General features: G+C 35.8%; 1 pseudogene across 1 annotated transcript; it reads left to right on the forward strand.

The window, feature by feature from the left end:
- The first annotated feature begins 217 nt into the window (after positions 1–217).
- LOC306666927 (large ribosomal subunit protein eL32-like) lies at positions 218–626 on the forward strand (annotated as a pseudogene). Its single transcript has one exon. The product of its transcript is annotated as a large ribosomal subunit protein eL32-like (transcript).
- Positions 627–22,181: the final 21,555 nt, after the last annotated feature.

Below are 22,181 nucleotides of genomic sequence, written 5' to 3' on the forward strand. Positions count from 1 at the left end.
TTTGAGACGGGTCTTTCTAAGTTGCCTATGCTCAACCTAAATTTCTGATGTTGACTTTGGAATTGCAATCTTTATGCCTTAGCCAACTGAGTCTCTGATATTTTATGCATTTGTCATTGCACCCAGCCAAAAACAAATTCTTTAGAAAGTTCTATCGGGCTTCCTCTCTCTTCCTCGGCGCTGCCTACGGAGGTGGCTGCCATCTGTATTCGGCATGATGGCTGCCCTCAGACCTCTCGTGAAGCCCAAAATGGTCAAAAGAGGACCAAGAAGTTCATCCGGCACCAGTCAGACCGATATGTCAAAATTAAGCGCAACTGGCGGAAATCCAGAGGTATTGACAACAGGGTGCGGAGAAGATTCAAGGGCCAGATCTTGATGCCCAACATTGGTTATGGGAGCAACAAGAAGACAAAGCACATGCTGCCCAGTGGCTTCTGGAAGTTCCTGGTCCACAACGTCAAGGAGCTGGAAGTTCTGCTCATGTGCAACAAATCTTACTGTGCTGAGATTGCTCACATGTTTCCTCCAAGAATCGCAAAGCCATAGTGGAAAGAGCAGCCCAACTGGCCATCAGAGTCACCAATCCCAATGCCAGGCTGATTGTTTTGGGGGTTCTTCTCTAGGACCTGGGAAAATCCTGGTTCAGTTTATAACAAGGAATGACTCCAGCAGAAGAAATCTAAACCCTCCATTTCTGAGTGTTCAGGAGCCAGTCCTTCTCCCTACGGTTATTCGGCCCCTGCACAGCAGGGCAACCTGGGGCTCCCTGAGTGGGAGCAGGAAGTTCCAACCAGGAAGTGTCCAAAAGTAGATCATTCTTTCTCACTTCATGCTGGCCACAGGTTTTTCACATTGCAGACATCATATAGGAGAAAAATGAAGATGTCAGAGGTGCAGGGCCCAGAGAGGGGTCCTGTCATTCTTTGAATCCTGGATGACTTTAGATTGAAAAGCCAAAATACTGGCTGCTTTTTCCTTGTCCCTTTTACTTTTTTGCATTGTTCATCATGTTTTTAAGTTTAAACACCAGGCAAAACAGTTTCACCAGTCATCTTGTATTCTCTTCATGGATTTGGGAGTCACTTGAAGGTGAAGCCTGATCAAGAAAGTTGGAGCAAGGGCTGCTCTCAGGTTCCATCTAGGGTGCCAAATTTATTGCCAAAAGCTCAGTCCTTATTCCAGATGCCAATCTAATAATGAGGACACAGTTTTGAGCAAAAGAAAAAAGATGATTTATTGCTTTGCTAGTAAGGGAGAAACAGGGGACTGCTGTCCTAAAGTCTGCAATTCTCCTTAAATCATTTCTTAACCATCTATATTTTAATATCTATACTGACATGCACTATATTGTATATAATCTTTTGTTTATTTTTTTAAGGTTGTGGTTTCAATTTCTAAGACTTTATTTTTAACATTCTCAGAGGATTTAAAAAAAAAACATTAAAAAAATCATTTGTTTATTTTTCTCTTTCTGCATTTTATCATTGTCTTATAGTTGTACATAATAATGGTATTTGTTATTACATATTCATACATGCATACAATGTAACATTATAATTTGGCCCATATCAATCCCTATCACTTCCCTCCCTCCCTCCCACTTTCAGTCCCTTTCCTTTATCAATCTTCTTTTGATTTTTATGAGATTGCTGTCTCCCACTTTTCTTTTCCTTTTGCCTCTCTAGCTTCCACATATGAGATAAAACACATGACCATTAACCTTCTGAGTTTTGTTTATTTTGCTTAACATGATGGTCTCTAGTTTCATCTATTTTCCTGAAAACAATCCATTTTCTTTTTTCTTTATCACCAAATAAACTTGTGTATTTATGCCACGTTTTATTTATCCATTTATCCATTGAGGGATACTTGGCTGGTTCCACAATGTGGCTATTGTGGATTGTGTTGCTATAAATATGGGTATGCGTGTATCACTAGAGTATGATGACTTAAATTATTTAGGAATTGTACAATTGTACTAATAGGAATTAGTACAGCACAGTGGTTTCACTAATTTACAATCCCACCAAGAGTGTTGAAGTGTTCCTTTTTCTCACATCCTCTCTAGCATTTATTATTTGTGTTTCTGACTGGAATGAGATGAAATCTCAGTGTGGTTTTGATTTGCATTTTCCTCATTGCTAGTGATGTTGAACACTTTTTCTTGTATTTGTTGACCATTTATATTTCTTTGTTTGAGAAGTGACTGTTTACTTCATCTGTCCATTTGTTAATAGGGTTATTTGGTTTCTTGGTTTTAAGTTTTTGAGTTCTTTATATGCTCTAGCTATTAATTCTCTGGCAGAATAGTAGTTAGCAAAGATTTTTTTCCATTCTGTAGATTCTCTCCCATTCTGTAGATTCTTCACATTCGTAATTACTTCCTTTGCTGTGCAGAAACTTTTTAACTTGATACCATCTATTTATTTACTCTTGCCATTATTTCCTGAACTTCAAGGGACCTATTGAGAAAGTTGTTGCCTGTGCCTATTTGCTACATATTCTTCTAGGAGTTGCATAGTTTCTGTTCTAATTCCTAAGTCTTTGATCCATTTTGAGTTGACTTTAGTGCAGGGTGAGAGATAAAGATCTAGCCTCATTCTTTTATATATGGATATACAGTTGTCCCAGCAACATTTATTAAAAAGGCTGTCTTTTCTCCAATGTATGTTCTTTACACCTTTATCAAGGATCAGATGACTGTAGATGTGTGGGTTTCTCCTCAGAGAAGCTTTCTTATATTTAATTTGTGATGGTAAACAATGGAGTGAAGAGATAAAATAAGTTCCCAGATCATAGCTCCATAATCTATGCCTCTATATTGTGGGAATATGTAATCTTAAATTGTTTTTTGACTTTTAAAACTTTTATTGGTTCATAATACTTATACAGACTAATGAATTTTCATTGTAGCATACTCATACATGCATGTAACATAATAAAAATATTTTTACTTCTGGTTCACTTGTATAATCTTCTACTTATATAGTGCTATGTTATTAGTATTTATATACACCCATATATTACTATATGCATATTTCCCATCACTTCATATTTCATGTTTTTCAGTTCCAGAATTGACCCATTTTAGAATCAAAGATCCAACAGACTCTTTTGAAACAGTTAAAATTCTCAATGTACTTTTCTAAAAAATCTATTAGATAATGAGAAGAATCTATTCAAATCATTAAAAAATGCAATTTGAGAAAAACATGAAGTAGAATAACTCTTGCAAGCTCTTATACTTACTTTTTAGAAAGGATCACAAAAAGTAGTTGTATTTAGGAAAAATAACTATTATTGAAAAACCTATAAGATAAAATGGCAAAATTAAGGATAAATGATTATTTTTAAGTAAGGGCCATAGAGGGGATGAACTGATTTGTAAATCAATCTTTTTTAAAAAAAATTTAACCTTTATTTTATTTATTTTTATGTGGTGCTAAGGATTGAACCCCAATGCCTCAGGGGTGCTAGGCAAGCACTACCACTGAGCTACAACCCCAGCCTTGGTTATTCTTTTTATATTTTCCACAAAACAAGAATAATGCCTCTTTCTAGAATAGCTTTTATGTACTTAGAACAAATAATGAAAGGAAATCTCTTTGATATAAAATGAAATCCATACTTAGAATTCCCCACCTTTTGGTTCTCATTGAGAAAAATATTTCATTTGGTTTCAAAGAAGTTAAATAATGTTTGTTTATTAACCAGCTTTTGAAGTTATTTATTGCAAATTCTACATGATTCTAGAAGTTGCTATCTCATGGGGAAGAAATTATCCTGAACAAATGGAGCCCATGTCTGAGAGATTCTGAAGTATGACTTTATGTATAGTAAGATAAGAACAATAAAGTTTGGTGGTTCAGTATCTAACCTAATGTCTACATGGTCCACATAGAAACTTCTCCAAGGTCAGAATCAAGTGTTTCATCAAGGACTTTGTGGAGGATATCTTCCTGAACCTTTGAAATTAGTGTACCAAGTGGAGCTGCTGTCTCACCTATTAAGTAATAAGTATTACTGCTATTATGTTGTTATTTACAGTCCACATACATATGATTTTACTTTATTATATGGGCAATTGGTCAATTTCTCCAAAATCATATGTGTTCTTGGAATTTTATAAGTTTTCACATTTCTTCAGTTAATCTCATGAGAAATTTGAACTAATGAATGATGTGGTATTTGTTGGTCTGGTTTTCTACTTCATTCTGTAGAAAGAAAGAAGTAACTGAGAAATACGCTATTCTAAGAAGCTAAAATAAAAACTGATAAGAAATGACAAACTATAAGTTGGTGATTCTAAGAAATAAGAAATTTAGAGAATGAGGAGATCAAATCAGAAAGTGGAGTAAAAGGCAGATAATATCTAAGGGAATGTTGGAAATTTGGACAGCTAATACTAGAAGAGGTAGAAGATCAAAAGGAAGGAATTTCACGAGATGAGAAGAAATGAATGAAAAGGCACATCTGAAATTGAGTATAGTAGATGCAGGACATGCAATTATTAGTTGCAGGACAAAGAAATCTCACCAAAACAAAATTTCAATAGGATACAACAGATTGCAGAGTATGGATGGCCAAACACATTGCCAGTGCCATTGATACTGGCCCACATTTTTATTAATACCTAGTGAGTCCCTACTATGTAGTCATTCTGAGAAAGCAGCATATCTGGCTTTCCTGCTATTGCCACTGACACTGGAGATGTTTTTTTTCTGTGAACAGCCATGGTATGCTTTAGCATATGGGCTGTGGTAGCTTAAAAAATGGCCCTCAGAGATATCTGCATATTCCTCCCTGGAAACTCTGAATGGCAAGATTGACTTTGTAGTTGTGATTAAATTAAGCATTTTGAGATGTGGAGATTATATTGGATTATCTGGATGGGCCACATATGTAATTGTATATCCTTATGAGAGACAGTCAGAAGAAGATAGAATGACACAGAGGAGAAGGTAATTGATGATTGAAGTAGCAATTAAAATGATATGGAGTCAAGTAATGTTGGCAGACTCTGAAACTGGGGAAGGGCATGAATGGATTCTTGCCTGGAACCCCCAGAAGAAGTCAAGCTTTTGGCACCTTGATTTTATACCTTTAAGACTCATTTCTGTCTTCTGACCTCTAGAACCAAAAGAATACATTCCACTTATCATAGTCGTTACAGCAGCATTGGCAAATGACTACATAGACACAGCTTCCAACTTCTCAAGTATCTATAGTAAACAGGAACTTTTGATAATTGGAATTGGCCACCCTTTTCCCTGGTTCAAATATGAAGATCTGTGAACCATAGTCACAATATCTCTGCATGTACTGCTGTATAAGTCCCGCGTGCTAACCAATTGCACCACTGGAGCTCCCACAATATCTCAAAGATAAACTCTCTTGAATTTTTAAAAATAACAACTCCTCACAGTGACATTTTAATACAACACTGCATTTAAGGATATGAGGTACACATGACAATGCTCTTCTTCTCAATAGTGAAGTTTTATACTGTTTAATATATGAAATGTGAAACTGGGGGAGTTGTTTTATATGCTAGGTAATTGATGTCATACATTTAGATGGGTCCATCATTGTCCATCAGTTTCAGTTTTCCTCCCTGGAAATTTGGAGGGTATACCTTTTGCTACTTTTTCTTTATTTCTTTTTTGTCATACCCTGAATCAAGCTCAAATCCATGGACTTGGAGCTTGGTATATGAAATTCTCAGAAATAAACATTTCCATTAGAATAGGAGTTCTCTTCCCTTTTCTTACAGGTTAATGTACTGTCTTAGGATTATGCACATGGAGTCTTCCTTTAAGATAAATTCTTAAATTGTTTTCAGAAAACCTTTTAATTCATTATTCATATATACTTCTGGAATGATCTTTGGGCTATTTTTCTGAGCATTTCTGTATATAAGTGAATTACAATGTGAACTTGGAAAATCTTGATAATACTATTACCATTGGACCAAATTATACCAAACATAGGCAAGAATGTGATGAATGGTGGAAAAATTCAGACTGAGTTATCAGTGGTAATATGTTGAAGCTCACGGAAGGAAAAATGGGAGGATGGGGCATTGGGAAGAGAAAAGGTGAAGATGAAAGATTCTTTGTGGACAAGGACCATAATAATCCAGAGCAAAGGAGCTAATTTCTTAGGAGACAGTATGAAGTCTTTGTGTAGATGGATGGATAATAAGATCCCCATGGTGCATGGACACATGCTTACAGAGTCCATGACATGTTTCTCATGACTATCTGGAGAAAGGATGGGTTTCCATGACTCCCAGAAGGTAGGTTTCTTATTGAACTGGAAATGATTTCTAACATATTTTTCTAGAAAGCTTTCTCTTTATTATTTTCATGAACTTGTGCTTAAGAATTTAATTTAATTTGCAACATCATTTATTGTTTTCTCCATGAGTAAGTTTTGCTATTATGATTTTATGACTGAAAATATGGTATAAAGTATCTTTTAATAATACATGATTATTTATACCATTCATTGTAATAATTTTTGCTGAAATTGAAATGTCCTAGTTAACAAAAAACTGTTATCTCTAGCTTTCTTCCTTCTATAGTAACTGTGATTCTGGACCCAAGTTTTAAGTTAGACTATTGGGGGACAATATAACTATTTTATTATTCTTCTTATAGTAAGAATTTACTTTGTGTGCTCATAGGAACTTCACTTCTGGTGCAGGTGTGTGCCCTGCTGTGAACCAATTCCACACTCATATTAAATTCAGGTACCTCCTAAAATGTTACAAGTCTTTCTCAGTCACCCTTGTCAGATGCAGAAAGCACAAAAATCTGCAACGCTGAATATTGATATTCTATCATATTGTAGGTTTAAATACCCATACTTCTTCTGTCTTGCATCTGTTATCTCTTCTAAGACCAATTATTTTGATAGTTTACAATTTTTAACAATTTGGGCTCACAATCATATGCAATACTCGAAAATAAGAAAACTGCACAATGAAATTGACAAATTGCTCCCAATTTTATTTTTATTCTTTGTCTTATTTCACCCAAGCTTATAGATCTAAAAGAAAAACTAAAGAATAATATTAAAATATAACTATATGTATTAATTTTAGTACTATATTAATGACATGCTAATATAATAGTAAACATAATTACTAAATCAGAAAATGTCCAGAAGAGTGTTTTATGGCTTGTTTGGAAGAGATGGAAGTAGTCCAACCAATGTCTAATGAATCTGTGAGAAATTATTCAGTAGCTAAGGTGAATTATTCAGTAGCTTCAGTTTTATTTTGTTTTATTTTTCACATTTTCTTTGGTAGCTCTCCTAGAAAGTGATATTCATTTTGTTTTATGGGATGTTTGTACTATAAATTACCATATCGTTTTTATCTGTTTGCTAGGATAGCCAAATGTCTATTACAAGTTCCAGATATATTGCTAAATTATGACTGTATCCAGATGTTTATTGTACTTTAAAACACATTAGATTTCAACATATTATTCTCTATCAATCTGCATTGAAAGGATAAGTATTGTATAAGATTTTAGAAAGATTATTAAACTCTGCATAGTAACTGATAAAAATGAAGTGTAAATTTTATTTATTTCTAATTACTTTATCAGATACATAGATACCAGGCTCCCATCACTCAAAATCTATGTAGTCATCTTATCTTATGTAAAACAACAAATTTTCCCATAGATTGCCTCCTTACTTATGAATTGAATATGCAATCATATGGTTTTAGCTAAGTTAATGAAATAGTTTTCACAAAGCTCTGGTTTCCAGTTCAGAATTTGTGGTTGCATTGATGGAATAGAATGTGTTGGCCTGCATGGACTGAACTTTATCATCTCAAAATCCACATGTTGATGTCCTACCCACAGGGTGACACTTCTTGGAGATAGGGCCTTTAGGAGGAAATTAAAGTTAAATATACCCTATTAGGATTGATGTCCTAATAAAAAGAGACCTCTTTCTTTCTCTGTAAATGCTCTGAGGAAAGGTCATATGAGGACTATAGCAGCCATATGTGTCAGCCAGAATTTGAGCCCTGACCATTACCTGAATCCTAATGGACCTTGATCTGAAATTTCCAACCTCCAAACTCTGGGAAAATAAGTGTCTGTTATTTGAGCCTTTCTGCCTGTGGCATTTCATTCGTTACAGCAGCCCAAGCAGGCTAATACACAACCTATGTCCAGTAGTCCCTAGGATAAAAGTGGTGACTTTTATTCTCTAGTCAACAAAGATTGAAATAAAATTGACACTGAAGTGGTCTCTCAATTTTGAAATCTCCATGAAATTCAAATTTTTAATCTTATTACAAATTTTAGTGTCTAATTTAAATTTTATTTATTCCAGAACTGGGGATTGAACCCAGAGACTCAGGCATACTAGGCAAGAAGAGTTCTACCACTGAGTTACATCCCAGCCCCTGATTTAAATTTAAATAATGTATTTCAATAAATTGTTGTCACAGTTATTACAAACAATAGGCATTGCTTTTAATAGTACATGTATACATGAATGATATTTAAAGTTTTTAACAATCTATACAGCACTCAGAGAGTCAATGTATAGAATAGATATCCAACCATAAGAAGAGAAATTGCTGCTGTGTTATCTTATCTGTTTAGTGTCATGTCTGTCTACACATATATCAGCATGCTTTTTTTTCCAAAAATGAGTGATAACAAAAACAATAGTCAATACAGTGAGTCTTCTGAGGGATTTATTTGAAACAATTTGACTGTTCCATGCCTTCTTCTGTGAATAGTTTGTGTGAAAACTGAATTGTTCATAGAATATAAAGCATCATTGGAGTTATAACTAATATGTGTTTGAGGTTAACTATCAGTTTTATTATTAAGGCAAATGCAAAACCCCCAATATCATGTGATTGACTGAATCTATTATCTTTTAATTTTCAGAGTTTATTTCCTGGATTGCTTTCTTACCTCTAGAACAAAGACTAATTGCTTTTCTCAACTTGACTTTTGTTAATTGTCATAAAAATAATTTTAAGAACTTTTATATATTCATATGGTTTTGCTAGAAGAAATTTAGAAGTCATCCAATTCCACTTTCCTACACTACCCTGGTATTTTGGAATTCTGTTGCATATGGGAAAGAAAGAACTGCAAGGACCCATGGAGACCATCCAGTGCAAATACCACCCCTCCCCATGTACTTATTTTATAAATGACAAACTCTTTCTTTCCATATAATACTTTTACAAAATAGTGTTGCTATTCTGGATAAGGATTTTTTAATATTCTAGTGCATATAACTGAAATTAAGCAGAATAATTCAAACAAATATCAAATTCAAAATTTTGATTGTCTAAATAAATGATTAAATTTCAGACTTAATCCTAAATTTCTAGTTTTATTACCTTTATTCATTTTCATTTTCACAAACCTTGAGTTATTATTATGATTTCTTTAAGAGAAAAATTTCTATTTTCTTGTTAAGGTAAACCATTGATCCTTTAATTTACCATATGGATTTTAAAAGAATTTATTTTTAACTGAGACATAAAAAATAAAATTATGTGTATTAATGGGGTACCATGTGATGTTTCCATACATGTATACATTGTGTAATATTTAAATTAAGTTAAACATAGCTATCTCCTCAAACATTTATCTTTTTTATGGTGAAAACTTTCAAAATCCTCTCTTCTATCTTTTTGGAAGGCACAGTACTTTGTTGTCAATAGCTTCACTACTCTGTAACAGTATGCCAGAAATTCTTATTCCTCCCCAAGGGTACCTTAGTACCCATTGACCAACCTGTCCATATCCCTCCCTTCCCTGGTGTCTCTGGTAACCACTATTCTATCTCAATTATTATGAGATCAAGGTTTTTAGATTCCACATTTGAGAGAGGACATTCAGTACTTGATTTTCCGTGCCTTACCTACTCCACTTAACATATTGATTTGTGGTTCCATCCAAAGCACGTGAATTCTTGAAATAAACAGCATACACGAGAGTGTTCTTTGCTGCATGTGGGGCTGAAAAACAGTGCTGCTCTTGGGAAAGTTTCTTAATCTCTGTGAGCTAAAACTCATTGGTAAGTTAAGATAAATTTAGTGGTGTTAGCAACTTAGGGTTTCTGTAAGGGTTAAGTTGGTAAGAAAATGTAGTAAGGATTCAATACATAGCAAGTATCTTAGAGAGAGAGAGTAATCATATGACTATGCCACATTCTGTCCTCTTCCACTAATATCTGATGATATGACAGCAAAAGAAAGTGAATGGCAGGAAAGAGGTTAGAACATGATACTAACTTGCAGTTCACAAATGTTTCAAAGTAAGGTCACTAATCAATTTTCTTAGATTATTATATAGCATCCTTAGATTCCTTTCAGTTCTCTCTGCCTTGACCAAGAAGTCCACAAAAGATGAGTGTGATTGACCACAACATAAATAAGTCACTGGAATCCAAGACTGGTCCATGAGTACTGAGCATAGACTGTTTTTTTTTTTTTTTTTTTAATGCTTTATGTGCATAAAATAGATGAAATACTCTATTTTTAAAAAGCTTCTAGTTTGCATTGTGGTTTTGGCCCAATGGTAAAGTACTTACCTAGTATGTGTGAGGCACTGGGTTAGATCCTCAGCACCTGTACTAGTCAGGGTTCTCTAGAGGAACAGACTCAATAGGAAGTATGATTATAAAAAGGGGATTTATTAGATTGACTTACATGACCAAAAGCTGGATAGTCCACGATGGTCATCTGCAGGCTGAGGAGCTAGAAGAACTAGAGAACTGCAGAGCTAGTAGCTGTGCAGTCCAAGAGGCAGAAGCCACAGAGATACCCTAGTCTGAGACCAAAGCTTCTGGAACCACCTAAAGAAGCACTGGAAGAGTTTGCTTTGGAAGAGTAAAGAAGTGAGAGTCTGACATCCTCAGATGATCGAAGCAGCAATCAAAAACCTGTTTCAAGAAGAGTTGAACTTGTATCTACATCAGCTTCCTTGTTCTTCCAACTTTACTCCATCCAAGCCACCATCCTACTGGGTGGTGCTGCCCAAGCCTAGGGGTGTCTCCACTTCAGTTTGCTATCCCACATTCCAATCATTCCTAGACAGGCCCTCACTGACACACTCAGAAACCTCTTGATCATTGGCATCCTCTTAATCTATTCAAACTGACCATTCAAATTAACCATTACAGCACCACATAAAAATAAATAAAATAAAGGCACTGTGTCCACCTATAACTAAAAAAATTTTTTTAAAGCTTCTAGTTTATTTATGGGATATTTACATCTTGCTTACTCTGTTGGGAGTCAGGATGAGATGGGAATTGAGGTGGCTTCTACTCCAACATGATTGTGAAGCTACACCATAAGTGGAATCAGCAAATCTTGGCTCAGATTCACTTACTTTGATACATTATGAGGGCCTCAATTTAACTGAAAACCACTACCAGATATTTTATTAGATAAAGTTATAAAATGACTTGCTGTAGCAGCAGGGACTTATAGGTCTTGTGTGCAACATAAAAATTTAACAAAGTGAGCATTTAAAGGTTAAAATTAGAGTATGTCATGTACTATATGATTAAAGTGCTAAGTTATTGTTAACATAATAAGCCAAGATAAATATTAGGTCTGGGACTTTAAAATGACAACCGAAGAAAGAAAACGAACTTGAATTTTACTGGCAACATATTCTAACATAAAATAAACAAATATGTCTGGTAATGACTATGTACACCAATAAAAAAACTAATTCCTTTCTTTGAGAAGCAGAAAATAAGATACATATTCAGAAATGGGCCATGAATTTTGAAGTATGAAGGGTTATGGAAAATAACATCCCCCAAGGGAACAAAAGGGCAGTGTGGCCCAGGAGGAGGGAGGGGAAATAAGACAAATATTAACCCTCCCCAGTAACAATGAGTCCTGAAGGGACTGAGTGCTCAGCCCTGGACTTTATGAGTCCCTAAAGGGACTGAGCACTCAGCCCTGGACTTTAACCATCCCCCATTGTCAATCTGACTTGAAAGGAGGGAACTGTAACTAGTGAAGGCCTGGGAAACAGTGAATCCCAGAGAAAGAAGATAAACAGTGAACACCAAGTTCTGAACTTTTCCCAGTGACAATGAGCTTCGGGCTTTTTACAACTTCTTTCCTGACTGTCCAAACCAATACATCCTGCTTCAGTCTCCAATAATTAAACCACCCTCATTACAAACTGTAAAAGTCATACTCCTTCTGTAACCAGCAGTCATTTTCCTACACAGAAAATGAGCCCCTCCAGTGCCCAATTGATTGACTCCACTGTGGAATAAAGGAAAGTTTGCCAATCCATTTGAGGTCTGCTTCAGTTCCAGTTATTTGTGTTTACATAATGGTGCCAAAACCATGTTGGGTATTTTTGCTTATGAAGTATATTGGGATAATGTGGTAGATATCCCTGTAAGAAATCCCAGGAAAACCACACCTGACACAGGAAATCACACAAGGGAGTTTATTAAGCAAACAGAGTGTCTCCCTGTAGTGTAAGAAAATGAGAGGAAAAGAGAAAGGGCACATGCAAGAGAGAGTGTGAAAAGCGAGGAGGAGAAAGAAAGTGAGTCAGGGGGAGAGAAAGCATGAGAAAAGATGGCAGGGATGCTATCCTTAAACATTTTAATTCTGCTGGGCTAACAGGGGACCAATAATGGAGAAGGATACTTGCAAGCTGACTGATGAACCAATAGCTAGCTAGGATGTTCACAGACTGACAGTAGTTGGGATGCGGGGAAATGGCTGCAGTGGAAAGGGCGGGGAGAGACAAGCTAGGTTGTGATGCAATGGAAAGGATGGGGGAGCAGCTTTGTATTACAATCCCCATATCCATTAGTCTCTAACCCCTGTCATATCCCTATTCTGGGCAATAATCTTTATGGTATGGGAAAAGTTGTAAGCTACAAAAGGGCAGAGGTGTGTGTGTGTGTGTGTGTGTGTGTGTGTGTGTGTGTGTGTGTGCGCGCGCGCGCGCACGTGCGTGAACGTGCCTGGGCATGTGGCAGTACTGATGATTGAAAGCAGAGCCCTGCCCGTGGTTGGTAATTCCCACCATTGAGTTACACCCCAGCCCAAGTGTGCGTGATACATCTCTAGAACTTGAAGCAGTGACAGATCTGTGGTTGGTGATCTACAAATAATTGTTAAAGAAAGAATGAGAGGGAAAGGGAGAGAAAAAAAAAAAAAAGGGAAAGAGGGAGTGAAAGAAAGAAGAAAGAAAGGAAAGGCAGAATGGATGAATGAAGGAAGAAAAGAAAGAAGGGAGGAGATAAGGGTGGAGAGTGACATAAGGGAATTTTTAGTTTGCCACTCCCTATGTATATTAGAATTAGAGGAGAAAATGGTGCTTCAACATATATCCATATAATCTCTTTGATTTGAAAATTTTCTGTGTAAAGAAAATACCAGAATGATAGCAGCATAAGACAAGGGAGATCTCCAGTTCAAACAATGGTGTGGTGGTTATCTAGAAGATTCACTTTTTTAAAATATGTAACTTCTATGTGCTACACACAAAGTTAAAAAAAATGTTGAAATTAAGTGTCTTTCTAAACAAAATGTGTTCACCTAGTTTTCCTGAAAATGTGATAATTATTTTTTTGGCATAGAGATTAATAGTAAACTAAAGATCAATATTTACTCACAATGATTGATTTCAGCACTCTTGATATTTTTATCTTGTTTGACGTTCCTCTGATTCTTCTCCCCTGATTTCTGTGATAAGAAATGTGCGTGTCTGGGCGCGGTGGCACAAGCCTGTTAATTTCAGCGGCTCAGGAGGCTAAGAGAGGAGCATCTCAAGTCCAAAGCCAGCCTTAGCAACTTCAAGTGACCTTAAGCAACTTATTGAGAACCTGTCTCAACATAAAAAATAATGGGGATGTGATTCAGTGGTTAAGTGTCCCCGGGTTCAATCCCTGCTACCAAAACAAAAAACAAACAAGCAAAATATGCTACTACCTTATAATATTAATGAACTGTCTCCCAAGTAAACATGCATGCAATAGTCCCTTTGAAACAATTTTTTTTCCAAAGAGAATATTTATATCGCTTGGGAAATCTGTGGAAAAACCTATACCCATTCTGATGATAACCTCTGGGATTTCTACATTTTCACCATGGTCTTGGCTGTCCTTTTTATACTACTTCTCAATCTAAAACTCAGTGAATTTGTTATTAGCTTTAATATTTTCTAGTGTTTCCTTGATGATTTCATCAAGATTGCATTTCCTTTTTTAGTCCAAAAATTCTATCTATCTGTTTATTCAGGTAAGATATAATGCTAACATATCTGGCAACTTGAAAGGTATAGTATGAAATATAGAGATGAATAAGACACAGTTTCTGTTCTCAAATGGCACTTAGGTTGTGGGAAAGACAGATGCATGGATAGGGACTGAAAATGTAAACTGTTAAGTCTTGCAACAGAGTTAGATAATTTAAAAAAGTGTTAGAAAAACCCAAAGAACACCTAAAACTGCCTAGAGAAGACAGGAAAATGTTAAGTAGGTAATTCCTCATCTGACCCTTAAAAAAAATTAACCGGAAACAGTGGAAGAAAGGACTGTCATCTAGGAGGATGGACTAACATGTGAGAAGGCATAAGGGCGGGAGGAGATGCCAAAGCCCTTCTAGAATGAGGAATTGTAATACACAAAATGCTCACAATGTTCTTGTGCTGTCTTGTACTTTTTCTCACATTAATGATAGAGAAGCTAAGGCTTGGCAAATTTCAGTTACTACTGTTTGTTTGATTCTATGTTCCTTACTCATCCTTAACTCAAGTCTGTCTACATTTTTTTCTTCCTTCCTCCTCCACCTCTCTCTTCCTTTCTTCCTTCCTTCCTTTCCAAGTTTATCAAGCTTACTATGTAATCTTGTCACAACTGTTCAGTACATATCTGTTGAATAAATACGTTAATCATTGGAAGAAATCACTGTCATTTTTCTTTATTTATAATTTTAACAGAAACTTGTTTGACTTCATGTCAGTCCCCAGTATGATTGGAGTTCATCAAAGCAATCAACTTACGGGTACAATTTGGAAGACAGAACCTCTGTTAGTATTTCAAAGAGGGGATTGGTTTTAGAAGAGTCAGAAGATGGAGAAGAGAAAAGGGAAAGGAAGGTGACCTGGAGCAGGGGAGGGAGGAGAAGGAGACCTGCCCAGAATCACAGGGAGCTGGGGCCTCTGGTGTGTAGAAATACAGCAGCTACGTCATCTCATCTGTCAAAGAGGGGAAAGAGGAGGAGGAGAAAGGGAGGAGCGAGGGAGCTGGAGTTGAAGGAGAGAGAAGTGGCAAAGAGCGGGAGGGAAAGAAGGGGATGAGGTGGAGAAGAGAGAGGCTAGGAGGAGAGAGGAAAGGAAAGCAGGAAGAGAGAGAGAAGGAATTAAGGAGAAGATAGGGAGGAGGGAAAGGAGGGAGGAGCAAGAAAGGAAGAGGAGAAGGAAAAGAGAAAGAAGGAAGAGGAGGAAAAAGAAATATTTAAAGACCAGAAAGTGCCAAGGAGTGTTCTTTCATATGTTAACTTATTATTTGGATTCATTTTTGTGACTCTGAGATGCATTCAAATAATTTGCCTTTCTTTTTTATTTAATTTCTATCTTTTTGTATTACTTTGCAGGACACAGAAGTTCTTCATATATTCTTCAAACTAGTATTTTTTCTTAGTTATCAGTTGCTGTGGATATCATTTCCTAATCTGTCTTTTAGTTCCTTTTTGGTGTCTGGTGATAAATAGAAGTTCTTATTTAATTAAAGTAGAATCTATCAATCTTCTTCTTTTTACTTAACACTCTGTCTTATTTGAAAAATTCTTCCCTCCCTTAGGTCATAAAAATATTAGCCTACTTTGTATTCTAAAAGCTTTATAGGGTTTCCTTTCACATTTGGAAAATTAATATTTGTTTTAGCTTCAAACTAAACTATAACTAATTTTCATTTTAGTTCCAAAATATTGTGTGTGTTCATTATAAAAATTATAAATCACTCCAGGTATGTCCATACAGAAGTTATCTATATGATCTAGTAGAAACATTTTAGAAGGAGTGAAGGAGGAAAAGGAAGGAGGTCTCTAGTGTAGCAAAAGTAAAATGGATTTAAAACCAAACTTCAGGAAGCTGCCTAAATTCCCTCTGCTGCAGCCCAAAGTCCATAATTAATGGCCTAAAGAAGGCTCCCTGCTACCATCAATATTGGAATTGAGCAAGACACCAGGAGCCCACCTCCTGCCATACTGATGAGACCTGCGGCTGCTGCTCATGTTTCCTGCCACTGTCTCTGTCCCTTATTTATGGATGAGAAAAAGATGCTGCCTACTTCCTTTCTTCTTTCTAGCTTCCATCTGTGCTTCTCAAAGGCAGAGCCCCACAGAAAGTTAATCAAGAAGGGAGTGTAGCACTTGGCAGTATAACTGAGAGTCACTGTCCAGTGCTCAAAGCGAGGCCCCTCTGTCCTTTTGATGGAGAAGAAGGTCCCTTGCCCCTCCTCTGCTATGTCAGCCCTGTCCTGCTTTGTGTTCCTATAGAGGTGGGTCTGTTTTCAGGCTCTCTTCTGTATGTTTTCTGTTTCTACTTGAGACTCGTGTCTTTATAATAAATCTTGATAATTATTTCATCAAGCCCACCAATATTTCTTTGCTTTAAGAGTGTTTTTGGCTTTTGTTGGCCTTTTCATTTCTATCCAGATTTTAGAACCAACCCCCCCTGCCTACTACTCTCTTTTACCTCAAAAAGACATTCAGAACTTTGCTTGAGGTTACTTTGACTCTATACATCAATTTGGATAGCACTGCTATCTATAGCATCAAATTTTTCAAATTATGAATGTAATCTATCTTTATATTTGTCATGAAATTTCTCAATAGAATTTTATAATTTTTCCTGTAAAGGCATTACACATTTTGTTAAGTTTATTTGTATGCATTTAAGAAATTTCTCTTAAATTTTTTGTTACTGTTGTACAAAGATAGGGTTAATTTTAGTATTTTACTTTGTATCTAGTAAACTTGTTATGCACTCAAATTAATTCTAAGAGTTTACTGAAATTTTTGGTTCTTCTAATAAAGGGATCTTAACTTCAAATTGTTTGGTTTTTAAGCTTTTTGAAACTATTGATGTAGTTTTAAAAAAATATTAATATTTGGTCTACATTTTATTGTTTCCCAGGTAGGGTTAATTTAAATGATATAATCTACATTTACTGGAAATTAAGTTTCCCATATTTTAAGTCATATTTTGTTAATGATAATTGCTTGGAAGCTTATAATTTTATTGATAAATTTATTTTCCATTCAATTTGGGGACATAGAAATACCACTCTGTGATCTGCTCAAGTTCTATTTTTTTAATTCACTAGAAGAAAAGATTTTTTTAACAATATTTATTATGCCATCCTATTTTGCTAGACTTTATTCTGTTTTATTACCTCTTTTTTTCCACCTGTCTAATCTCTTAATCTCTATGGAATTAGTATAGTCTTTTGATCTTAGTACATACATTATATCTATGACATTCCAACCAATGAGCCAGTTGTAGAGATGTTATATGCTGAACTACCACTGAGCACAACAAAATCATGACGTATCCTTATGCATTGGTATCAAAAGGCTGATTGAATTTTATATTGCTTCCATGTGTTCTTAGTGAACACTAATCAACCTTTTTATTTCTTCTGTTTCACTTACTTTCCATGCTGATACATTTTTCCTTGTCCTGATATATTTTTCATATTTTATCCCTTTGGTCTATTTCCTGAAATATCAGCAATCCCTCAAATATCATTTTATCTGCATCTGAGATTTTTTTCATTGTCTCAAAAAATTGAGATCTTTAGAAAAAGAAATGAATACACTAGAAAATTTTATCTCAATTAAAGTTCATATTGGAATCTGACGTGTTTCTTCAAGAACTACCAAACTAATGCAAATGTGATTTACTCCCTCTTACCATTCAGCTATTGACAGCTAGCATTAAAAACACCTGTCAAAGCTACCCATTAGTTTCATATGATAAATGCAGAAGTAATTCTTAAGTTAGCAATGATTTCTTCTGACATCTCCTTTCTTTAGCTTGTTATTAATCCCTACTCACATCAGACTTGACATTGACATTGTGAGAAATGATGGACTAGCTGTGATCATCTGCTGAAGCTTCTCAATTAAAAGTAATAACACCCTGTAGAGAATGAGAGAGAACATGTTTCATTTAAAGACTACGATGCATTTTTAAAAATAATTTTGAATGCCTTCAACATTTCAGAGAAGAGTTTGTCTTGCCTGAAAGATGTCTGAACATCTCTTACAGAGTAACTTCATGTACCATATCTGCAGCATGTTGTATTGGATGCCACTGCCTGCCACCTTCGATCCTGTGTTATGCCTCCTTTAGCCTCTCGGTGGTATTGCCCAATGTAACTGACTTTGTCTTTACTCGTCTAATGAAAGGCACCCCTCTTCTTGGAGTTCTTGAGCCAATTCTAGCACTTACTATCAGAGTCAGTAAAATAATTTTATTTATATATTTACTTCTTTTTCTCAAATACTGTAATATAGCACAATTGTCTCTTTATGATTGGAATTTTCATCAACTTTTAGCTAGAGTTTCAACAGCAATGAATTGCAATTGGTCTGTTCTCCTCTGGCTTTTATACCTCAAACTAACTGCAATTTCCAATGCAGGGAAAATGACAGCTGGGACCACAAATGGATTGACCTGGTTATATTTACTTCCTAAATTCACTTAAGGTCTGTGTCAATGTAGACATCTGTCTTTTCTTGAAGCCAAAATGGATCCTTCCTTATTTACATATAAAGGAATTGCAAGGAGATGAGGGCAGTGAGTTCCTAAAACTATGACATGGCATTCAATAGTATGTCAAGTTGCTTAAAGAATCAACAAAATATATGTCCCTGGAATCTCAGACTAGAATGAATTTCAAAAAAACTTCAATACATGAAAAAATGAAATTAAAATTTTCTATATTGCATTTATTAAACTATTTTTGTGTTGATGTTTAAAGATTATTGTAGAAGATATGAACTTATTTTGGTCGTTTATTATAGTATTTACAATTCTGAGTGTGTTTTAATCTCCTATATTAAAAATAAATAGAAAAATAAGGGAGCATATCCGAGTGATACTTATTGTACATAAAACCCTGACACATCTACCTCAGAAATGTCCATTTCATGATGTCACTGCATTTTAATTCCTCTCCATCAGTGGAAGAAAATTGAATATCCATTTTTTTAACTCTAGGCCAGTGGTTTTCAGCCGTGGGTGATTTTGCAACATCACGGAACAACTAACAACTTCTGGAAACATTTTTGGTCATCACAAATGGAAGTGTGGTGTTACTGGCATTCAGTGGGTAAAAACCAGGGATGTTGCTGAACGTTCTGTTGGACACAAGGTAGCACCCAAAAAAACTTGCCAATTGTACTGTGGCTAAAATGTTCTGCCTAAGGTTTGTCAAGATTATGTTGGGCAGATTGAAGTTCACTGAACTAATGAAGGCTGTTCACCAGTTCAGTTGCTTTAAGAAATCGTGAGCTAGAGTTAGAATTTACTAAGTTCTCAAGGTAGTACAGATGTCCTCAACTTATGATGGTTAGACTTCGGATTTATCAACTTTACAATGATGCAAGAGTGATACACATTCTCTAGATATCATACATCAAATTTTGAATTTTGATCTTTTCCTGGAATGGTGATCTATAGTTCGAAGCATTTTTGAATGCCCAACTGTAGACTAGTGTTAAGTATTCTGAGCATGTTTAAGGTAGGCTAATTTAAGTTGTGATGCTTAGTACGTTATGTGTGTTAAATGGATTTTTACTTATGTTTTCAACTTATGACAGATAATCAGGATGTAGCCTTAAGTTTAGGAGCATCTGTATGTGAATAAGGGGCAGCTAGTATGTTTCCCTCAGAGACAAAACCACATAAATACAGTCACCTCATACTAGACAAAGAGCCAAAAACATACAATGGAGAACAGATAGCCCGTTCAACAAATGGTGCTGGCAAAACTAGAAATCCATATGCAGTAAAATGAAATTAAACATCTATCTCTCACCCTGCATGAAATTCAACTCAAAATGGATCAGTGACATAGGAATTAGACCAGACACCCTGCACCTAATAGAAGACAAAGTAGGCCCGAATCTTCATCATGTTGGCTTAGGATCAAAATTCCTCAACGAGACTCCCAAAGCACAAGAAGTCAAAACAAGAATCAATCAATGGGATGGACTCAAACTAAAAAGCTTTTTCTCAGCAAAGGATACAATCAAGGATGTGAAGAGAGAGCCTGCAGAGTGGGAGAAAATCTTTTCCACATGCACTTCAGACAGAGCACTTATCTCTAAAATTTATAAAGAAATTACAAAACTTTACACCAAAAATACAAAGAACCCAACCAATAAATGGGCCAAGGAACTGGACAGATAATTCACAGAAGAAGACACACAGGCAATTAATAAACATATGAAAAAGTGTTCAACATCTCTAGTAATTAGAGAAATGCAAATTAAAACTCTAAGATTTCATAAAACATTTGAGCTATTAATGGGGAAGATACAAGAAGTTTCCAGCTACCATCTCAAAGTCAAGTCTGATTTTCTGTCTAGAGTTAAACTGACTGACACTTTCTGTATGATGACAGCTGGATTCCCTGTCTCTGAAATCTAATTTTCCAATTGAAAGAATCCTTGATTCCTGAACCCAATCTACCTCAACGTCAGAATCCTGCTTCTTTGTATGTATCATCAATTACAGGATCTTTTTCTGACAGAATTTCAGCTAACATATGCTTAAGTTTTTCTATTTTTTTATTATAAACAAATGGGGTACAACTTGTTTCTCTGGTTGTACATGAAGTAGAGGCATACCGTTTTTATAATCATACATTTACATAGGGTAATGGTGTTTGATTCATTCTGTTACTTTTTCTTTCCACTACCCCTCCCTCCCCTCTTTTCCTTCTATACAGTCCCTCCTTCCTCCATTCTTGCCTCCCTCCCACCCCCCATTATGTGTCATCATCTGCTTATCAGAGAGATCATATGTCCTTTGGTTTTTTGAGATTGGCTTATCTCACTTAGCATGATATTCTCCAATTTCATCCATTTACCTGCAAATGCCATCATTTTATTCTTCTTCATGGCTGAGTAATATTCCATTGTATATATATACCACAGTTTCTTTATCCATTCATCAATTGAAGGGTATCTTAGGTTGGTTGCACAATCTGACTATTGTGAATTGAGCAGCTATGAACATTGATGTGGCTGCATCTTTGTAGTATGCTGATTTTAAGTCCTTTGGGTAAAGCCCAAGGACTGGGATAGGTGGGTCAAATGGTGGTTCCATTCCAAGTTTTCTAAGGAATCTCCACACTGCTTTCCAGAGTGGCTGCACTAATTTGCAACCCCACCAGCAATGTATGAGTGTACCTTTCTCCCCACATCCTCTCCAACACCTATTGTGGATTGTATCTTTCATAATAACCATTCTACTTGGGGTGAGATGGAATCTTAGTGTAGTTTTGATTTGCATTTCTCTTATTACTAGAGATGTTGAACAATTTTTCATATATCTGTTGATTGCTGTAGATCTTCTGTGAAGTGTCTGTTCATTTCCTTAGCCCATTCGTTGATTGGGCTATTTGTATTCTTGGTGTAGAGTTTTTTGAGCTCTTTATATATTCTGGAAATTAGTGCTCTAGCTGAAGTATGAGTGGCAAAATATTCTCCCATTCTGCAGGCTCTCTCTTCACATTACTGATAGTTTCCTTTGCTGAGAGAAAGCTTTTTAGTTTGAATCTATCCCAGTTATTGATTCTTGCTTTTATTTCTTGTGCTGTGGGAGTCCTGTTAAGGAAGTCTGATCCTAAACTGTCATGTTGAAGATTTGGACCTACTTTTTCTTCTGTTAGGTGCCGGGTCTCTGGTCTGATTCCAAGGTCCTTGATCCATTTTGAGTTGAGTTTTGTGCAGGGTGAGAGATAGGGATTTAGTTTCATTCTGTTGCCTGTGGATTTCCAGTTTTCCCAGCACCATTTGTTGAAGAGGCTATCTTTTCTCCATTGCATGCTTTTGGCTCCTTTGTGTAGTATGAGAAAACTGTATTTATTTGGGTTTGTGTCCGTGT

This window comes from Sciurus vulgaris (genome assembly GCF_902686455.1).
Source record: "Sciurus vulgaris genome assembly, chromosome: 7".
NCBI lineage: Eukaryota > Metazoa > Chordata > Mammalia > Rodentia > Sciuridae > Sciurus > Sciurus vulgaris.